Source organism: Phyllostomus discolor, chromosome 4 (genome assembly GCF_004126475.2).
Source record: "Phyllostomus discolor isolate MPI-MPIP mPhyDis1 chromosome 4, mPhyDis1.pri.v3, whole genome shotgun sequence".
Classification (NCBI taxonomy): Eukaryota; Metazoa; Chordata; class Mammalia; order Chiroptera; family Phyllostomidae; genus Phyllostomus; species Phyllostomus discolor.
This window is the reverse complement of record NC_040906.2, coordinates 116,243,137-116,258,589: the sequence shown is the minus strand read 5'-3', so window position 1 is coordinate 116,258,589 and position 15,453 is coordinate 116,243,137. Positions and strand designations below refer to the sequence as shown.

At 47.3% G+C, this 15,453-nt stretch overlaps 1 protein-coding gene across 22 annotated transcripts in view; it reads right to left on the bottom strand.

Moving 5' to 3' along the window:
• The window catches only part of TJAP1 (tight junction associated protein 1), a 25,790-nt gene extending 10,337 nt beyond the window's left edge, over positions 1-15,453 (bottom strand). For 3 of the 22 annotated variants that reach the window (XM_036024129.1, XM_036024146.1, XM_036024132.1), the window contains exons 1-3: positions 15,358-15,437; positions 14,737-14,874; positions 3,954-4,090 (exon numbers count right to left, since the gene is read on the bottom strand). The gene's annotated coding sequence lies outside the window, so the exon portion shown is untranslated. Of the gene's footprint in view, positions 1-681; positions 2,727-2,816; positions 2,891-3,694; positions 3,792-3,953; positions 4,091-12,062; positions 12,268-14,736; positions 14,875-14,935; positions 15,058-15,357 lie in introns of those variants that run through there. The other 19 variants (XM_036024138.1, XM_028510342.2, XM_036024136.1 and 16 more) reach the window with 16 other exon arrangements.

Below are 15,453 nucleotides of genomic sequence, written 5' to 3'. Positions count from 1 at the left end.
ACTCCTCACGTACCCAAGCTTCAAGGAACTGGGGGCAGACGACTGGGGGTGTGGGGCTACCAGATCACGTGCTGGGTCCGCACTACAAGTGCAGCTGTGCTCTGAGAGAGGGGCCGAGGCCCAGGGTACAACCCCTGGCTGACCCAATCTGGCCTGAGGTTCCTTGGCCTGGACCTGCAGGCACTGTGGAGGGACACACCCAGAGCAGCTGTGACCCCTCCCCGTCTCAGGGAGGTGAGGTGACAAGGAAAAGCAGCTCTCCTAACCCCTCATTGCCCCCCACCAACCCCGCCTTCTCCTTCTTCTTCTGCATAGTACTCATTCTTCACTCACTCAAAATCAGTTTGGAGAAGAGGCTCAACCCCATATCTGCTGGAGTGGGGTGATTAGCTTCCTAATTGCCATGTTGCAATCTGCCAGTTGGTGCAGGCTGCCTGTTGCCACCTGCCCTGTATTAAATACCTTCTCCCTGATTACAGCCCATGGGGCATGATTAGCTGCCTCCAGAGAACAAAGTCTGCTTTCATTAGAAATGGGACTCGCACGCATAGTGGACCTGCACTATAAACCTGAACAGCTGAGCAGAGAGCATAGACAGAGACAGATATAAGGAGAAATGTGCGCCAGAAGTTGGCTGAGCAGTACCCTTGAATCAGAGGACAAAACATTTGCCAAGCATACCTGCTCCTTTCTGTGGATATGAAGCATGTGTGCGTGACCAGGGGCTTCCACTGTGGTCGGGAATCACTGTTACCAGAGATGGAGTAGCACAAGGAGAAAACTTTTCAGAATCCTCATCCTCTTCAAACCACTACTTTCCTTCTACTCCCAGCAAACCCACAGCAACAGCAAAAACATTCAAGCTCAAGAGCCAAGGACACCCTCTCAGTTCCTTCTGTCATCTTTTCTGTGGGTTTGCCCAAGGCGCAGGGCAAAGTTAAAGGTGCAGGAGAGGAAGGGCAGTCCAAGCATCCCTCTGAGGGTTCAGAGGCCACCTCCTCAACACTGGCCCAGCAGAGGGAAACTGGACTAAATCCAAAATGGGTGTGGTTTTTTGGCTTTTTAAACTTCTGCCTTCCCCCATGGGATATCTCCTCTAGCTTCCAAGTTCTGCTCTACCACTTCATTCCACTGCCCTGCCCTAGAAAGTCTGAATGCCACCCTGCTCACCACACCACCCCTGCTCTCTTCAGGAAAGCACAGCACCAACAGTTTACCTGGGCTCAGGCCATTTCCCATCCTAATGATGTGCCTTTCTGCTCACAGCTGTCACTAATTCAGGCAAGTGGGGCACTTGAGGGGTCAATGAACCCAATCTTCTCAATCATGAAGGGCCAATACATTACCACCAAAATCATTAAAGCGCTTCATAATGCACTCAAGAAAACTCAGAGTCAGCAATCACTACTGCTTTTGAAGTGACAGGAAAACCAGCCCGTCTTCAGAATACCCCAGCTGTGCTATATGCTGCCTTAATTCTCTTGAAACCCAGCAAGATATAAACAATAAAAATAAATACAGGCCCTTTCTTAAGCCCCTAAGCAACTGTTAAAAAAAATGAATGTCTGATCACACTGGGACCAGTGCCTCTTCCGTGGGAATTGCCCTCAGCTGAAAGCTACTGTCCTCAGCGGTATGTAGTCTCTGAACTCTGCAAGCATGGAGGAAGCTGCACCTCAAGCCCTTGAAATCCAGGCTCTACCTCCAACCAAGGTGCAAACACACAAACTACCGCCCTGCAAGGCCTGGCCCTGTAACCAGGTGACTCAGCAGGGGCCCCTCTCCACCTGACTGTCAGTGAACAGCAGAACAGTCCTCCAGCACAGTGAGTGGACCCTACCAGAGCTGTTGGGGCTCAGCCTTCCCACACAACCCCCGGGTGTCCCTCCCGCTTGCAGCCAGCCCCCAGTTTCCGGCATGCAGCTGTTCCTGAGATACATGAGCAAAGCCCTCAGCAATCCTGGGCGCGTGGCAGGCAAGCAGCCAGCTGCTCACAGGGTGGGGTCTGGGCAGGCTCTGCTCTGGGCTCATGACTAGGCTGGAAGATGCCAGTCTGTGCCCAGACCAGCCCTGCTGCCCCTCCAACAGCCAAGCCTGCCACCCCTCTGGGCAAGTACAACCTCACCCGCTTGGGACAAGCTGCTTGTGGCCCTGACCTGGCCTTTTGCCTGCTCCAAGCAGAACAGATTGACAGGTTTTCAAAAGCCAATAGGGGTGGGTATTTTTCTGCCACAGAGTAATCCTGAGGACTCAGAACTAGCGCTGGTGACCTGGAGTGCTCACCTGGCTCCCCACCTGAGCAAATACCTCAAATCTATCACCTGACTTCATCCAAGCAAACACTAGATGGGACTAAAGGGGCTAAAGACTACTGATGATGGTCCTAGCAAACCAAACCTCCCCTCATAAAGGGAGGGCCAACCCCCCGCCCCCACCAAGATCATAACCAGCACTTGACAGTAGTCCCAATGCCCGCTCCTAAGCTGGATAGCTGGAAAAGCAAAGTGAGAGGCGGCCCTGAACTCCGGCTCCCCTCCGGTCTCCTTCAGGTTTTCTGGTCAGGGCCAAGCCACAAACCCCTCCAGCTTGCTCACTCCATACTCTGAGCCCCTCAATGTCTGACTAGCATCTACCAGCTCCCATATTTACACATTCCCACACCGTGCAAGGAGACAGCCCCAGTGCCTTGTCCCTCCCAGCCCAACGACACAGAACCACTGTGACGGCCTGCAGGTTTCAAGCTTCCCTACCCAGACCACCCCGTACTGCGCAGCTCCCAGAGACTGGAGACGCAGACAGTCTGTCTAAAGAGTTACCTGTGCAGAACACTGGGGAGCTCCAAGCAACTGGCCTTCCTGTTATTTCTAGAGCCCCTTTCTCCTCTCCAACCCTAGAGGGAGACAGGAGTTCGGTGGGAGCGTCTCCATGGCAAGCCGTTCGCCAGCCTCCCAATCTGAGGCCAGAGCCTCTCCTAGGCCCACTGTGGAATCCAAAGCAGGTCCCGTTTCCTTGAGCTAAGGTGCCCCTCCCAGCTCTTCTCGGCTAAAGTCCACTGAAGCTCCAGCCATGGAAGACAGTGGGGGACCAAACTCCGCCCACACAGCTTCCCAGAGTAATAGTCACCAATGGGAGCCACATCTCAGATGGGTACCCGGCTCTGGACTCAATTTCAGTTTAAGTAGCTCCATACTTCTATCCAGGGAAATTCTCACAACCAGGTTGAGGTTTTCCTCAACCTCCCCAACCCCAAAAAAACCTTGCAGCTAATTCTAAATGATTAACCTGGAGTGAGAATAATGGGGACACCATTCAATCTTCCCCTTTTGAAAATGAGAAGAAACTGTTCAGTCTCAAGAAAATTCCCACCTGTCTCTGGGGCATGAAACAGCACACTAACTGAGGGATATTTTCTAACTCCATGGTGATAAAGTCATATTAAACAGAAACTACCCAATTCTGCTTTAAGAAAGAATGGGAACGGCCCTGGGTGGTGTGGTTCAGTGGACTGAGTACTGGCCTGTGAACCAAAGGGTCACAGGTTTGATTCCTGGTCAGGGCACATGCCTGGGTTGTGGGCCAGGTCCCAAGTATGGGGCACGTGAGAGGTCTCTCCCTTTTTCTCCCTCCCTTCCCCTCTAAAAATAAATACATAAAAATCTAGAAAAAAGAAAGAATGGGAAAGCATGGTACTGACTGAGGGGAGGCCAAGTCCAGCAGCAGGCTGGCAGATGCACAGGTGGCCCTCCTCTCCTGGCCACGAAGGGGGTACATCCCCACCCAGAAAAAGGAGACTGGGAAGATGGAGGGAACCCAGTTGTAAGGACCACAGAGCAGAGGAGATGGCATGAGGTAATCCAGGGGAAGGAGGCAGCCAGGCTGTGGGGAAGGAGCGAGGACAGGGGCACTGCTGGTGGTATTCCTAGGGCAGGTTAGCTGGCCCAGGTCAGACTCACAGGGTTAGTGTCTTCTCCCCAACCAGCCAGCTCTCCTGGTTAGCATGGTTAGTGACAGACTCATGGCAGACACCCTCCAGGCACTCCATATAAACAGACAGCTGGCTCTGTGAGCAGCCCAACTCCCAACTCCGGAGCTGCAAAGAGAGAACAGAAGGAACGCCAGGCTGCAGATGACCAGGGCACACACTGCACTCTCCTGACAGGGAAAGTTCCTCCAGACTTAGCGCTAGACCCTCAGGGGCTTCCTCCCACCCAGAAACCATGCCAGGCAGAGGGGTACCACTCCCCTGCCACCCAGGGAGTCTGGCTCACTGGTCAAGGCTCTTTGGCTGGTCAGCTGTTGCAAAAAGGTCACTGCTTGTAGGGGGACGGGGGCTGCTCCTATCTCATCCATTCCCCCAACACTGATGCAAGGCTACACCAGAGCCCTGAAAGCTCTGTTAGAGCTTTTTTCTTAAGAACAAAGCCACCCACAGCTGCAGCTGCTACCCACCCCATGCCTGTGCTAGCAGAGTCTACCCCACCACCTCCCACTGGCTCTGAGGAAAGGGGCCGGGAGAGAACTTGCGTAGGGATCAGACACTGCAACAAGAGCTGCATGGAAAGCACAGTACAATGGGGCTGTGTGTGAGGCGGCCCAGCTCTGGGCCACTCAAGGGAAGGGCGGCACACTGCCACCTTTCAGTTTTGGAAAGGGCCGGGGGATAGCTCTTCCCAGGGAGCTGGTCCCAGAGGATCCTACAGAGCAAGAATAAAGGCTGTGCTACAGCCAGGCTCCCCACACTCCAACAGGGACTAGTCCACTCTCTCAGAATGAGCAATGGCCTGAAAGGCAAGCATTCTCCTTATAGCAAGCCCAGAACCACCCAAAGGGAAGTCAGAGGCCCTGGCCCACAGATCTCAGGGCCAATGTAGCAATGACAGTAGAGCCCCAGAGGCCCCACAAGAAGCGACCCCTAGGGTAGCAGGATAGGAAAACTTCAGCAAATGTATCCACAAATATTGCCTGTGCTTAAAAGAGAAAGATGTGTTGTCAAGGGAAAAAAAAAAAAACAGGAAGGGATTCCCCCTTCTGTCTGGGTAGCACTGCAGATGCTGAGATGACTTGGGGTGGAAAGGGGAGAATAGTGACCACCCTGGCTCCTCTCCCAAGCCCAGGTTAATGATTAACACAGGCATGAAAAGCCTCCAGTAGGCTTCCAACTGCCTACTCACTGGGTTCCCCCTATTGCTGTGACAACTGCCCCAGAGCTCCAAAGGCCAAGGCCCAACCACGAAGGGTGAGATAACCATCTAGAGGACAAAGAACGCTTGCTGTGGGCTCTGACCTGTTTCCTGGACTGACAGGAAAGCATGGCCATGGACAGGCCACCTTCAGAATCCTCACCCACAAAATACTACTAAGAATAGAATAACAATAATCAGCACCAGCTGGGTTGGTCTGGTTTGCTTTCAAAAGGTAGATTAGCAAGTGACCTGGCTAATCCAAGGTTTCAGAAACCAGGGACTCTCTCTGCAATGAAACAGAAATTCAAAAATCAGGTAATTTTACTCTCTTCCCAGCCAAAAAAGACAGTGCACTGAGGGGAGAAACAAGGATAAGATAAAGTGTTGATGCCCACATGATGCTTATATCCATTCTGAATCCCACTTAAAGGTGCTCCTGTGCACAATTTCAGCTCAGAATGAAAAACAGTCCCTCAGAGATAACCAGAGGGCCGCTGCGTCCAGAACCTGCAGTAAAGGCTCTCCATCCCTCCCAACGAGCTAGCCAGTACCAAAGGGAAGCCCCAAGCTGGGAGGAGGGCTACGATCAGGCTCCTCAAAGGTTCCAACAGGTACTACTCAACCCTAAGTGACTTATTAGGTGAACAGAACAAACTGAAGAACAGTATGTATTATTATTGAGTTTTGTTTATAGTAATACCTTATTAGGACTGTCTGGAAGGATACAAAATGATTAGAAGGATATGTGATAAATGGTTAACAGTTGTTAGAACTAGTTCCTTATCTTTGGGGAATGGGCTTACAAAGGGGCAATGGGGAGAGTTTTCTTACTTATCTTGTATATTTTTCTGTATGGTTGGTAATTTATACAAGGACACACGTTTATGACAAAAACATACAACTCCTAGACAAACAGACAAAAGTCCTCCGTCTGCACTGTGCTTTCCCATTCCAGAACAGCTTTCCCTCCCACTGTGTCCTTTGATCCTTGCAGCCTTATGAGGCCCACAGAACAGGTGGAGCTCCCCCATTCTGAAGTGACAGAGAGGGTAAGAGGCTTGCCTAAGACTGCAGACTGGGGCAGAGCCCTCTGTTTACAACTCCAGTGCAAAGCATGGAAAGCAGTCATCTCTAGGTTCTGTCCTTTATGGATTCCAAATGTCACCGAGAGCAGGCAGTTGACACTTTTGAGATAGTAACTAACAAAGAAGAGGCCCCACTCTTCTACTCATGGCCAGTCCAGGACACTCAGTCCCTTTGAAGCCTAAAAATACACACCACAATCCAGCCCAGGTGGCTCACCCAATCTGCTTAACACACAACATAGCTTATCATTCCCGCCGAGATGTGCTCAGTGAAGATGTGCCACATCACTTTTAGCTATTTGTTTCAGCCTTCTGACTGTCCAGGCATCACAAGGTTGTAGCAGGACCCGGATGTGAGCTTGGAGCACACCGAGGTAGGAGTAGAGATAGGACCAGAAACACAAGAAGGATATAGGGGCACTAAAAGAAGCTTAATGAATAACAAAAAGGACGCCAGCAGCCAAAGACTTCTAGGTGCTAATTCAGCAAGAAAATATACCAGCGGCCCTGGCCGGTGTAGCTCAGTTGGATGGAACGTCATCCTCATTCCTTAAACTGAAAGGTCACGAGTTTGATTTCAGGTCGGGGCAGAGGCTGCAGGTTCAGTCCTGTCAGGGAACAGAGGAGCGAGGACCAATGGATGTCTCTCTCTCACAGCAATGTCTCTCTCCCCCTCCCCTCCCCTCTCTCTAAAATCAGTAAGTGTGTCCTCAGGTGAGGATTAAAAAAAAGAAAATATACTGGTGTGTTTCACCTCCTCTTTTAACCTGTCCTGCTGGCTGAGGGACGACCGCTGAAATAAAAAGGCTGAAAAGGGAGACAGCTGAAGCCAAGCACCTGGAGGACCATATAACCACATTAACTCAACCCTGAAAAACAGTTAGCAATGCTATTGTTAATACTATCATCTTTTGTTAACGCAGGACTTTTCTTCGTAAGCAGTTCAAAAGGTCATGCCAGATAAGCCCTATTTGCTTTAGTCTCCCTGAGGAAGGACTGAGTGGGGCCGCAGGGCACCTGGACCTTGGGCACCTACTGCTGCACTTAGCCGTACACAGTGCTCTCCCATGTGTACTGCACATGAACATTTTTGGCCCAAACTTTCAGGAAAATAATCTTTTGTTTAATTAATTCAATTATTTATATTTAGATACTTGTTTTTGTATTATAAAGGAATTTTAGCATTTATTTTTTTAACGTATTATGGTACAAGAAATGTTATGTAACAAGTAATAAAACACAAGAACAGACACAAGGCATTTTGGGTACTACCCATGTACAATGCACATTCTTATTTTTCCCTCAAAAATTTGGGCACAAAAGTGCACATTATGTGCATCAAATTATGGTATGTAGGGCCTAAATGCCTTCAGTAAAAGACCCTGGCCCTGAGAAGCTTCAGAGATAGAAGACCTTGCCCCTAGTGGGGGAGGGGCAGGTTAAGAACCACTTGCATTAGAGTGTGGTGAGGGCTTTGAGGGCTCAGAGGAGAGGTGCCTGGCTGCGGCAGGGGTTCAAGGACCAGACAAGAAGCCTACCCTCCTGAGAAGCCTTTTTTTTTTTAATTACAAAATCATAAGCATGTAATTCTGTAACATAACAATATCACACTCAAGTACATCATATGACATTTTAGGTGAAACATTCAAATTAAAACTACAACTTATTACACCCATATTATTACCCTACAAACCCCACTCAAGTAGGCGTTACTTCTGCTGGACACTGTATATTTCTTACTGTATCATAGTATCACAGTAGAGTAAGTTCCAAGCAATATGATGATAAGTTTTGAAGAAAGCTGATGAATTAAAGAATTTTTCTTCTAAAAGACTGAAGACCACAGGAATATTTGAATACAATTCCTTAAGATAAGATTTCTTAAAAGTAAAAAAGAAAAAGCATTTATCTTCTTTTTTTTTAATATTTTATTTATTTATTTTTAGAGAGGGAAAGGAGGGAGATGTGAGAGAGAGAGAGAGAGAGAGACATCAATGTGCGGTTGCTGGGGGTTCTGGCCTGCAACCCAGGAATGTACCCTGGCTGGGAATCGAACCTGGGACACTTTGGTTCCCAGCCCATGCTCAATCCACTGAGCTACGCCAGCCAGGGCACATTTATCTTCTGAACTAAACATAGTACTTGAGCTAATGTTTGTTATGCAGTATTTGCAGTACTTATTATTTCATCAACATTTTAATTCATTTGTAATGAAGTTTGATATTTACTATTCACACAAGATAAAACAAGGGCAGAAGTCTGATCTGAAGAGAACACTGAAAGCATCTGCACACCGCGACCCCTCTGGGTCCATGCCCTCGAAGAAGCTTCGGAGGGCGGCCTGCTCTACCTGCCTGGGACCTGCAGGATGAGGAGCAGGGAGCCCCCCTCAGAGCAGGCTTGTTTCTCAGCCTTATAAAGACTTTAACAGAAAGTAAAAGAAGCTAGCGACAAACTACTACCCTCTATCCCCTCTTCCAACTTCTTCCTCACTTGCTCTTTCTTCTTCCTTATTTTTTGCTTCTTATCCATCACTCTTCACTCTGCTTTTTTCTTTTCTCTTATCACCTTTCCACCCATTTTCATTTTCTTCTCTTCCTCTGTCCTTCACAATTCTCCTTTTCCAGTTTTTTCCTTCTTAGTCTCTGCTTCTTCCTACCCAAACTTCCTCCTTTTTCCCATTTTACTTTCATATCTCCCTCATTTGATTTTAAACTCACCCTGGAGTACCACTTGGCATTATACAATTAAGAAGTCTAGACTTCTGGAAACAACTTCCCTTGGTGTCTGCTGAGAACTGGTGCCCTAAGAAATAACCCCACCAACCACATGAAAAATAAAAAGGCAGAGAGGAGAGCAACTCTCTCAGCTACCAGTCTGATTTCTGGGGAGTATCTGAGTTAAGCCAGTTCTGTGGCACAAGAAGACCATCAAAACCTCAATGCCAAGGGTAGGTAACTCAGCTGGTTACAGCATTGTCCTGATACGCCAAGGTTGAAGGTTCGATCCCCTATCGAGTGCATACAAGAATCAACCAATGAATGCATAAATAAGTGGAACAATAATAACAAAAAAGCCCTAAGAAAACTGGGCCCCCCAAAATCTGGCTTCCTCAAAGCCTAGCTGTGTTCTACCTGCTTTAGCCAACACTTTTCAGTTCATAAAACACCAGGAGAAAAAAAACATGGATCCTCAAACACGCCATCCAGTCATCCACAGCCGTAACTACATCTCAAATCCACCACCTACCTACCCCCACCTGTACTCACCAAAGTCACCAAGAATCCTGAATGCATGTCATGACCCATCAAAGGAATCATTACAACACAAGAATGTGGGAAACATCAACGATCTTACTTTGCACAGGCTACCCACAGACAGTGTCCCCAACCTCACCTTTTTTATTGCTTCATCACAAGAAAGGAGACTCTCAATTTTACTCCCACCTTGAAAATGCTCCTGGCTACCTGGCAGAAAGCAAAAGGCTTATTCTAGCTTGAATAAAACAAAGCCTTTTCTTATACACTGAGTTTTTCAAAATGGAATTCATTCATTTAACAAATATTTACTGAGTATCTTTCACATGCCAGGCACCATGCAATATGCTGTAAACTTACTTTCTCTAATGCTCAACATTCCTGCAAAAAACAAATCATATCATACTTTATAAGGTATGAGACCAAGGGTCATACTGGTTAAACACTTTCTTAAGTCCCATAACTGGTAAGGGGCGAGTCTGGATTTAAATCAGGTCTGCCTAGCTCCAAAATCAGACTCTAATACACTGCTTACCCTACTCCCAACTCTGCACACACCCCCACACTCCCAGTCTTCCCTACCTACCCACCCCCACCCTGGGACCAGGGAGGGTCCGTCCTCTAGAAGGGGATGGCCCAGTGAAAGAGATGGACAAGTCAACAGAGAACTCACCATACAACTGTACAAGGTAAGTGCCAGGACAGAGGCTCAAACACAGTGCTGAAGGGGCCAAGAGGAGGAAAGGAAAGCAGGGAAGTCTTCTCATAAGAGATGACAGAGGACCTGGGTCTTAGGAATGGGCAGAGCTTCAGAGACATGGTAAGCATCATGCAGCGAGTACAGTGCACAAGCAAAGAAGAATAAAGTACATGGACAGCCACAACAGGTTCAGGAGCAGCAGGAAATTTAGAAGCAATGAAGAACAGGACAGATGAAGCGGAGCAGCAGCAACTCAGGTGACAGGGTTGGGTTTGGGCCGGAGCATAAATAACTGTTTTTGCATGCCTGGCCCAAGAGTATGGCCTTTCTCCTGAAAAAGTGGAACCCATGACACTTCTAAGGGAAGAGACATCTCTTATTTTTTTAATAGAAAAATAACTTCAGCAAAGATGGAATGGAGTGGGGCAAGACTGCCCATCACACTTCATTCGTTCTACATGCACCACAGCATTATAAAGCACCTATTATGTGCCCTGTACTATCCTAAATAGGAAAACACAATAATGAATAAAATAGTCTCTTTTCTCAGGGCACTTATAGTCTTGTAAGAGTCAGACAAGTAAATAGACAATTACAATACAGGATAAGGGTTAAAATAGAAGCACAGAAAAAAGGCAGTTAAGGGGGGGTGGGGTCCCAAAGGAAGTGACATTTAAACTGAGATGTGAAGGACAAAAAGGAAAGTAAGGGAAGAAGGGGAATGCATTCCAGACAGCTGGACCAGCACCTGCAGATGCCCAAAGCTAGTTATGAGCTGAGTTCAGAGCACTGTTCAGAGGCTGAATCCAGGTGAGAAAGGAAGGCCTAGTTTACTCAAGGGTCCCTGGCACCCAAATTGTGGTAGAAAGGATGCAAAGGGATTAGATTCAAAGCTAATACATAACAAGGGGTATTGTGAAGAGAAACTGATTTAGACAACTAAAAGAAAACAGTAAAGGGGGAGAATCAGCCCGAAATCCATCTGACTTGACCCTGCAGTTTAATCATTTGCTAAAATGTGACCTGAATCGACAAAGTCTGAGGACTTCTACCAAAACAGAAAGATGCACTCTAAAGAGGTAACGTGTCTCAGCACGCTGCCTGCAGCACAAGATAAAGCATACCCTCCAGCGATGTGTGGCTCCCAAGTTAATGGAGGGGGGCAGCAGAGACCCACAAAATCACGTGCGCCACGACCAACAGAAAAGTTCCTCACGAAGCTGGGTAGCAATTCTCAGGGAAAGCCCTAATTCCTGAAGCCCCAATCCCCTGAAATCTGGTTAGACACCAGGCGTGTGCCTACTCTGACGGCAGGGTGGAGAGTCTTTTACTAAAGAAAAAGATGGGCCCTGAGGGTGAGTTAAAAGACAGGACGTGACTCAGAAAGAGGGAAGAATGAGTCTTAAATACTCTCCACCCCCCTCAAAAAAAAGAAAAAAAGAAGAGGGCAGAGGAAAGCCAGTCTATCAGACTGGGGCACACCTGTGCCCCCACGTGGCACAAAGGCCTCCTGCCTGACTACAGGAAAAAAGACGAGCGCTGAGCCACCGTCTTCCTCGGCAACGCAAGCCTCAGGAGAGGCACGTTCATTTTCCATTTTCTTTTTAAGATGGGAGGAAGGAACTATTTAAAATGCCATGTATTTTTTTCCTGTATAGTTTGCTACTATTTTTAAAAGAAAGATGCATCCAGACTGTCCATGAATTTAACACGATGGCTGCTTCAGCTGCTCATGTAAGCAAAGTCAGAAATGAGCGTTACATTACCGTGTACATTAATACACACACACACTCCATTAAGCCATGCTTAGAGCAGTTCCTAATGTTAGTCTGCTCACCCAACCCAGAGCCCAGGTTTTCCAAAGGCCAAGTCAAATCATGAAGAGAGTCCAAATGTGGCTAACATGGCACAGAGGTCTCTATCACCACAGTCCCAGCATGGTTATTATTTCTAAGAGGAAGGAGACAGCTGTGATGAAGAGATCAGTTTCTAAAACAGTTTTTAGAAAGATTTTATTTCTTTATTTTTAGAGAGAGTGGAAGGGAGAAAGAAAGAGAGGCAGAGAAACATCGATGTGTGTGAGAAACACTGATGATTGATGGGTTGCCTCTCAGGTCGCAACCCAGGCATGTGCCCTGACTGGGAATCGCATAGGCGACCTTTCGGATTGCAGGCTGGCACACAATCCACTGAGCTACACCAGCCAGGGCTAAAACTTTTTTTAATAATCAAAAAATTTTACTACAGTATGGGTATACATCTAACCATCATTTCCAAAGAGATACAAACAGCCACTAGGCATATTTAATAGTTAACTTTATACTAGATCCCAAAAAAGGCAGTCAATTGCCAAGCCAGAGTGCCTGGTATCAAATCCCAGATCTGCCACTTACTAGCGTGAAGACCTTGAGCAAATTCCTTAACCATTTACACCTCTATTTACTCATCTGTAAAATGGGGATAATAGCAGTATCTAGTTCATAGGGTTGTTATAAAAATTAGTTAATACATTTAAAGCACTCACAAAAGTGCCAGGCACATAAAATGTGCTCAGTAAGCACTATTATTATTATAATCACTCAAATGCAAAGAAGATAATTCTACAGCTTCAAAGCTTCAGCAGGAAATCATTGGCATTTTAACATTACTTTAAATAGAATGAAAAGCTGTACTTCCCATCTCTAACATTAGGATAGCAGCCCAAACAAGTTCAGGTCTTCCACAGAGAGACTACAAATTTCGATCATGAAGCAGAAATTAGTGCTGAGATCTAACATAAAAACAACAAATACACATTGAGGGTCAGGTACTGTTCTAAATGCATTAATGTATTAACTTATTTAACCCTCATAACAACCCTATGAGATAGATACTCTTACCAAACCCATTTGGTTGATGAAAAAGCTGAGCCACAGAGCACTATGTAATTTCTAAAGGTCACAGAGCTACCAATGGCAAAGCCAGGACGTGAACCAGGCACTCTGGCTCCGAAGTCAGTGTTCTTAACCTGTACATGCACTCACCATACTGTCCTAGCTGATGACAATTTCCAAGAGGGCATCCACAAAGTGTCCTCAGATAGAAAAGGTTCCTAACCTTCTAATGGATCACAACTAAATAGTGTCAGTACTTCAGGTACCTGAAGGTATTGAAGCTGGCCTAGTAACAGAGATTTGCATTGGCCTGTCTGGAGTCAGACATTTTGGGGGTGGAGGTGGGGAGTAGGAGCAGGGAGCAGATGGTTAGTGAGGTGCCCTAAACCAAACCTGACTTCCCTGTCCAGTCACAGAGCAGACGTCGTTCCTGAAACAGGCTTCGGTAAGAAGCCTATTTCCACCTCTGGCTTGGGTATAAGAACAGGGCATCAGAGAAAGTGAGAACCATATTCACTGCATTCTGTGGCTCCAGACCCCTTTCTTTTTCTCCAACCCAAAGTCCCCTATCTCTAAAGCCATGCTTGGTTTGGCTAATAACCTGAGTTTTTAAAAAATGTGGTCTGATGAGAATACGAAAGAGAAACAAGCTACCAGAAGAGAAAAGGGCAAGTTCTACAGTCCTTTGCTTCCATCACTATATTGGTCCACACTGTAAAGCAGTTCGCAGATAGCGGGGGTTTCAAGGGTTATGTAATAAACATTCCTAGAGCTTTACACCAGTCAGTCTGACTTCTTATCATAAATCAACATGGATTTTTTTTAAAGATTTTATTTATTTTATTTTTAAGATTTTTAAGATTTTATTTATTTTATTTTTAGAGAGGGAAGGGAGGGAGAAAGAGAGAGAGAAACATCAATGTGCAGTTGCTGGGGGTCATGGCCTGCAACCCAGGCATGTACCCTGACTGGGAATTGAACCTGCGATTCTTTGGTTCGCAGCCCACACTCGATCCACTGAGCTACGCCAGCCAGGGCCATAAATAGACGTGGATTTTGTCTTCCTAATCCCAAACTGCCTTTCTTCCTGCTCTGATCTGACCTATCACCAAATCCACATCCCCAAGAACACTAATAAGCCCTTCTTACCAAAAGAAAAGATCAAAATAAGTAGAAATGCTACAAGAGTGAATTCAGGAGTTGGTGACAGTAGGCACTTAAATGGTCAGTGAACACCATCAGAAATTTGTTTTCTCCTGCCTCCCCACCATTTGTCACCCACAAATCTCCACTTCAGGCAGGATGCCAAACTGCAACTGTGATTGGAAGACTGAAGAAGATACAGTGAACATGTAGGAAACTGCTTGTGACAGGGAAGTGTTAAAAAATTTTCAGCCTGATCCCTAGGCCCTTGCCCATGTTCGCTTGCATGGTTGAAGGTATACAAGGCTCAATTCTACAACCAACTCTCAAAAATCACCGTGCAATCTAAGCAGAACACTAATTTAAGGACCACAGGCAAAGAGCAACCTCTATAAAAGAGCGCCCTCCTCAGATTAAATGATTCTCAGCATCGTTCAGAGCCCATGAATCCTGCTTCAGGGGTGCATGACAGCCTGTCACCAGAGGCCACCTTACCTGCTCTGGGGTTGGGCTTGGGCTTGGGCAAGTTGCTACCTTTTTTTCCAGGCAGGCACTGTGATTCTTCCAGTCCCTGGGGCCCCAGGGTCTTCAGCTGAAATTGGGGCAGATGCTTCTATAAGAACTGTGGAAAGGCTCATTTAAGTGTGGAAGAGGTTCATTTGACTGGCTTTAGTTCCTTCCTTACCAAACCTACCCATCATACCCCAGGTTTCTCTTTCCGCTTCCCCACTATGGTCGTCCACGGGAAAGACCCCATTACTCTCCCACCTGCCTGGTACAGACGGACCCCGGCCACAAGCTCCAGGCTTCTTTAATCTCAGTTAAAAAAAAAAAAAAATCCCCTCCAATTCGTGACTCGGCTTCTCCAGAGCCTGCACATCTACTTCTGGTACCCCGCCCTGGACCCCTCCCCCAAGGCTGCCATTAGATCCTAGGGCCCCTCCCTTCGTACCCACTCTCCCTCTTTTTCTTTCTGCCCCGAACCTTCCCCCATTCCACTTCCTTTTCTCAACTCCGGAACTAGACCCTCCTCCGCTCCTACTCCATGCTAGTGTTCCCACGATTTCCTCCCCAAACCCCAGCCTCCCCGCCGACTACTCCCATCCCACAACAAACTTTCTTCCGCTGCCCGTTGCCTTCAAACCGCCATCTTGTCGCGGGGCAGGCCGGGTAGTGGCCACCGCACGGGAATCCCCACGCACTAGGTGCCGT